We start from the raw sequence: 6,274 nt of genomic DNA, 5'->3' as shown, positions 1-6,274 counted from the left end.
CTGTAGAATCTGTCAATAGTGCAAGCTGAGGCTTGAAATTCTTCAGTTCTTTCAGTTTCAGATATTACAGCATTGATCTTTCCTTTCATTTTTATAACTGCAGGTCTTTGCTTACATCATTATAAAACTTGACTTTCTCCTCTCGTATTGCCCTTAGACATTTTTTGTTCAGCTCTCTTACGTCATTTCTTCCATTAACTTTATTATCTCTGTGCTGAAGCGCAAGTTTCAGAGTCTTTTTTGACACCCATTTTGGCCTTTTCCTTCTCTACTGTCTTTTAAATAACCTCTTGCTTTCTTCCTGTATTATTCTTGATGTCTTCCCACCACTTGTGTGGTCTTTGTTCATAACTGTCTCTTGAATCAAATCTGCTCATGATGTGGTCTCTAAATTCAGGAGGGATGTGTTTTGGATCATATTTTGGCTCCCTTGGACTTCTTTTAATTTTCTTCAGCTTCAGCCTGAACTTATATATAAGCAATTGATGGTCTATTCCATAGTCTGCCCTTGGCCTTATTTTCACTGAGGTAGAAAGCTTTTCCATTGTCTTCTTCCACATAGTCAGTTTTATTTTGGGGTATTGCATCTGATGATATGCATGTGTATAATCATTTGTATGCTTTTTAAAAAAGGTATTGCCAATGAATAAATTATTGCTTTTGCTAAATTCTATCATGTGATCTCTAGCATCATTTCTATCACCAAGGCCATATTTTGCATCTTCTGATCCTTCTTTGTTTCTAGTCTTTGCATTCCAGTCACCAGTAATTATCAATATATCCTGATTGTATGTTTAATCAATTTCTTACTGAAGAACTTGGTAGAAGTCTTCATTTTCATTCTCAGTGGCTTTAGTGTTTGGTGCATACATTTGAATAGTAGTAGTATTAACTGATGTTAGTAGTATTAACTGGATGTTATTCGATCACAGACAACATTGTATTTCAAGATAGATCTTGAAATGTTCTTTGTGATAATGAATACAAGCCTTTTCCTCTTGAATTTGCCATTTTCAGCATTGTTGTTGCTGTTATTTTCCATTAAGTTGGTTCCAACTGATAGTACACAGATAGGGTTTCTGAGGAGATGGCTGGTGAGATTGAACTGCTGACTTTGTGGCTCAAAGCAAACTTGCAGTCCAGGGCATTAATCCATAGTGCCAAACAAGGACTGTCAGATTCCAAATGTCCAATAGCAGTCCATTTGAGTTCACTAATGACCAGGGTATCAATTCATATGTGTTGCATTCAGTTTTGACCATTTCCAGATTTTCTTGATTCATACTTCATATTTGTTAACTATGCCAGGAATTACACATTGAAGAAGAATGGCATCACATTCAATATCCAAAAGAACATATCAAGATCTGTCTTGAAGTACAATGCTGCCTGTGATAATATCCATACAGCTATAAGGAAGACCAATTAATAACACTATTATTCAAATTTACATGTGAACCACTATAGCCAGTGATGATGAAATTGAAGAATTCTACAAACTTCTTCCATCTAACTTTGATCAAACATGTAATCTAGATGTATTAATAAATATTGATGATTGGAATTCAAAGGTTGGAAACAAAGATGAAGGATAAATAGTTGGAAAGTATGGCCTTTGTGATAGAAATGATGCTGGAGCTCACATGACGGAAGTTTGCAGGATCAATGACTTCTTCATTGAAAATATCATTTCTAAACAACAACAGAGATGAATTCACTCATGGTCTTCAACAGATGGAATACACAAAAATTAAATTGACTACACCTGTGAAAAGAGACAGTGGAAAAGTACCGTATCATCAGCCAAAATAAGGTCAGGGGCAGACTTTGGAACAGACCATCAGTTGCTCATATGTAAATTCAAGCTGAAGCTGAAGAAAACTAGAACAAGTCCAGGAAAGCTGAAATATGATGTTGAACATATCCCATGTGAGTTTAGAGATCATCTCAAGAATAAATTTGATGCTATAGACAGTAAAGATGGAAGACCAGAAGAATTGTGAGATGACATCAAGAACATCATACTAGAAAAAAGCAAAAGATTATTAAGAAGACAAGAATGAAGGAAAAGATCACAATGGATGTGAGAAGAAAATTTGAAACTTGCTTTACAGAAAGTTTCAGATGAAGAGGTACAAGAGCTGAACAGCAAATGTACAGGTCAGCTTCAGGAGACAAAGTCAAATATTATAATAAAATGTGCAAAGACCTGGAGTTAGAAAATCAAAAGAGAAGAACATGCACAGCAATCCTCAAAGTTCAGCAAAGTGAAAATAAAGTTTAAGCCTTTAGTTGGAGTATTGAAGGATTCTATTTTAAAAATATTGAATGATGCACAGGGCATCAAAAGAAGGTGGAAAGGATACAGAGTCACTGTACAAAAAAGAAATGGTCAATGTTCAACCATTTCAAGAGGTAGTAAGTATATGATCAAGAGGCAATGATCATGAAGGAAGAAGTCCAAGGGACATTTAAGGCATTGGCAAAGAACAACACATCTGGAATAAATGGAATACAAATTGAAATCTTTCAACAAACTGATGTGGCACTGGAGACACTCAGTCATCTAGGCAAGAAACTGGGAAAACAATGACCAGGCCAATGACTGGAAGAGATCTGCATTTGCACCCATTTTTTTCTAAAAAGGGGTGATCCAATGGAAAACGGAAATCATTAGACAATATTTTTGATATTCTATGCAATTAAAGTTTTACTAAAAATATTGAAAAACTAGCTGCACCCATACATTGACTGAAAACTTCCAGAGGATTAAGCCAGATTCAGAAGAGGACATGGAATGAGGGATAACATTGTTTATGTCAGATGGATCTTGACTAAAAGCAGAAAACACCAGTAAGATGTTTGCCTGTGCTTTATTAACTATGCAAAGGCTTTCAATTGTGTGCATCATGACAAGCTATGGACAACATTGTGAAAAATGAGTATTACAGAACACTTAATTGTGTCTATGAGGAACCTGTATATAAACCAAGATGCAGTTGTTCAGCAGAAAACCAAATGGTTTAAAATTATCAAAGATGTATGACAGGATTGTATTCTTTCAATATATTCATTCAAACTGTATACTGAGCAAATAATCTGAGAAGCTGCATTATATGAAGAAAAACAAGGCATCATGTTTGGAGGAAGACTCATTAACAACCTGCAATATGCAGATGATTCAATCTTGCTTGTTGGAAATGAAGAGGACTTAAAATACTTACTTAAGAAGATCAAAGACCACAACCTTTTGTATGGGTTGCATCTAAGCATAAAGAAAACAAAAATCCTCACCACTGGACCAATAAACAGCATCTATATAAATGGAGAAAAAGTTGAATTTGTCAGACTTCATTTTGCTTGAATCAATCATCAACACTCATGGAAGCAGCAGTCAAGAAATCAAATGACATAATGCATTAAGCAAATCTCCTGCACAAGACTTCTTTAAAGGATTGAAGTGCAAAAATGTCAATTTGACTCAAGCCATGGTATTTTCACTAACCTCACATGCATGTGAAAGTTGGACAGTGAATCAGGAAGACCGTAGAAAAAAATTGATGGATTTGAGTTACAGTGTTGGAGGAGAATAACGAAAGTACCATGGACTGCCAAAAGAACAAAGAGCTCTGTGTTGAAAGAAGTATAGGCATGACCTGACTACATCTCTCATACTTCTGACATATTATCAGGTGGGATCAGTTCCTGAGGAAGGATATCATGTTTGTTAAAGTGGAAAGTCAAAGAAAAAGAGGAAGACCCTCAACAAGATGGATTGGCACAGTGGCATCAGCAATAGGCTTAGACTACAATGATTGTAATATTTGCACAGGATCAGGCAGTGTTTCATTCTGGTGTGCCTCTAAAGGGTCGCAATGAGTTGGTACCAACTTAATGGTACCTAACAACAACAACAACATTCTTTGTATATTCCATATTCAAATTGTTAATGGACATTTATAGCTGTTTCTCTTCATTTTGAGATTCCCCCAAAGTATACTCCATTTGTATCATCATGGTGAAGTCTTTTTAAGGAGGCAGCTCTCCCCAACTCATATTTTAAATGTCTTCCAACCAAGGACCTCAACTTCCAGCACTATAGCTGGCATTATTCTAGCACTATTCATAATATATTTAACTTCCATCATCTTATTTGACAATATTCTGCTGCTATTCATTGGTTGTTCAGTGTCTAAATATTCAGATGAAGTCCTCCTCTCTTACCTAGTCTATATTTGTCTGGAAACTTTACTGAAACATGTTCAACATGAGTGACCTTGCTGGTATTTATTATACTGGTGCCATAGCTTCCAGTATCATATCAACAAACAAGCCACCCCAGTATGACAAAATGATAGATGAGTCATTCCTAAAGTTAGAACAAGTCAATAAAACTCAGATATTGTACTTTAAGTGACTGTATTCTGATTTGAATTCTAAATTACTCTATTGTCCTAAAATGGGTTAAATATTCTCTGCATGTTCTTGTTGACATAAAGTCAGTTCTGATTAATAATGGTCCAATATGCAGCAGAATGAACCACTCTCTGATCCTGCATCATTCTCACAATTGTTGTTTAGCACATTGTTGCAATTACTGTTTGTTCATCTCCTTGAATATTTTCCTTTTTTTCATAGAACCTTTACTGCACCAAACAATATGTCATTTTGCAGTGACTAGTTCCTCCAGATAACAGGTCCAAGATACATGAAATGAATTCTTTACATTCTCTCTTTTGAAGTGCATTCTGTTTGTACTTTTCCCAAAACAGAACTACTTTTTTTTTTCTGGAAGAACGTTATACTTTCAGTATTCTTCACAAAAGCAATACAGAAACATTGATTCTTTACCAGTCTTTCAGATTCATTGTCCAACATTCACATACATATGAGGTGATTGAAAACACACTTTAATCTTCAAAGTGACCTTTTTTTTTTTTTTTAACGTCTTAAAGATGTCTATTGTAGTAGCTTTGCCCAATGCAATATGGAAGTTGATATCTTGATTACAACTTTCATTAATGTGAACTACTTTACTCTTACCTACATGTATCATTTAGTTAGATACAAGTCCAATTGTGAGTAATTTTATTTTATTTATATTGAGTTATAATCCTGATCCTGAAAGCTGCATTCTTTGATTGTCATCAGTAAGTGCTTCAAGTTTTCTTAACTTTTAAAAAGCAGTCTTTTCACCTGCATATCATAAGCTATTAGTGACAATTCCTCCCATCCTGATGATACATTCTACTTCATATAGTCAAGTTTCTCTGATTATTTGCTTAGCTTATGGACCAAATAAGTATGGTGATACATACCTTTCAATATTTTATTTAAAAAATTAAATGGAATACATAAACATGTATATCCTTGGCATTAGTGAGTTAAAGGGACTGATACTGGCCATTTTGTATCTGACATTCACATGGTTTACTATGTTGAGAATGACAAATTCAAGAGGATTGGCATTGCATTCATATTCAAAAAGAACATATTAAGAACTGTCTTGAAGAACAAAGCAGTTTGTGATAGGGTAATATCTATAAGCCTAATAGGAAGATTAATCAATGCCATTATTATTTGAGTTTATGCGCCAACCACTAAAGGCAGTAATAATGATATTGAAGAATTCAACCAACTTCTTCAGTCTGAAACTGATGAAACATGCAATCAAGATGTATTTATAATTACTGGCAATTGGAAGCAAAAGTTGGAGAAAAGAAAAAAAGATCAATAGTTGGAAAATATAGCCTTGGTAATAGAAATGATACTAGAGATCACATGATAGAATTTTGCAATAACAATTACTTTTTCATTGCAAATGCCATTTTAAAAGCATAAAAAGCTATTATGCATATGGGCTACTGTTACACACTGCAGGTATTGTGGTGTTGAGGACCAGTGTCATGGACGAAAATTCCAGCACGTGGCTAAGCTCTGACTTGCTGGCCAGAGCCTCTGTGGGCTCAAGGAAGTAACCTCCGGATGTCCCGGGTTTATTGGCTGTTACGAACTCACTGTGGGGCTAGCTCTGTATAATTCTCTTTAGTCCTATTAATTCACTCTATTCTTCGAACCCCTATAATTGCAGCTTCTGAGAAATTGGTTTCTTATGTGCCCCTCTTAATGTCTCCACTGTGTTGGCAGTGCTTAAGGTTCTAAGAACAAACCTTTCTGAGGAACAGACTCTGGCCACTGGGCAAACTCATCCAAACTATTCTTTATCAAATTATTTAGTTATATTGATGTTAACTTACAACATGAGCCCTTGATA

General features: G+C 35.1%; 1 pseudogene; it reads left to right on the top strand.

Annotated features, from left to right (window-relative positions):
* LOC102817023 overlaps positions 1 to 6,274 on the top strand; it is a 37,814-nt pseudogene that overhangs the window by 2,625 nt on the left and 28,915 nt on the right.

This window comes from Chrysochloris asiatica, unplaced genomic scaffold (assembly GCF_000296735.1).
Source record: "Chrysochloris asiatica unplaced genomic scaffold, ChrAsi1.0 scaffold00115, whole genome shotgun sequence".
Taxonomy (NCBI): Eukaryota; Metazoa; Chordata; class Mammalia; order Afrosoricida; family Chrysochloridae; genus Chrysochloris; species Chrysochloris asiatica.
This window is presented reverse-complemented; position numbering and strand designations above follow the sequence as displayed.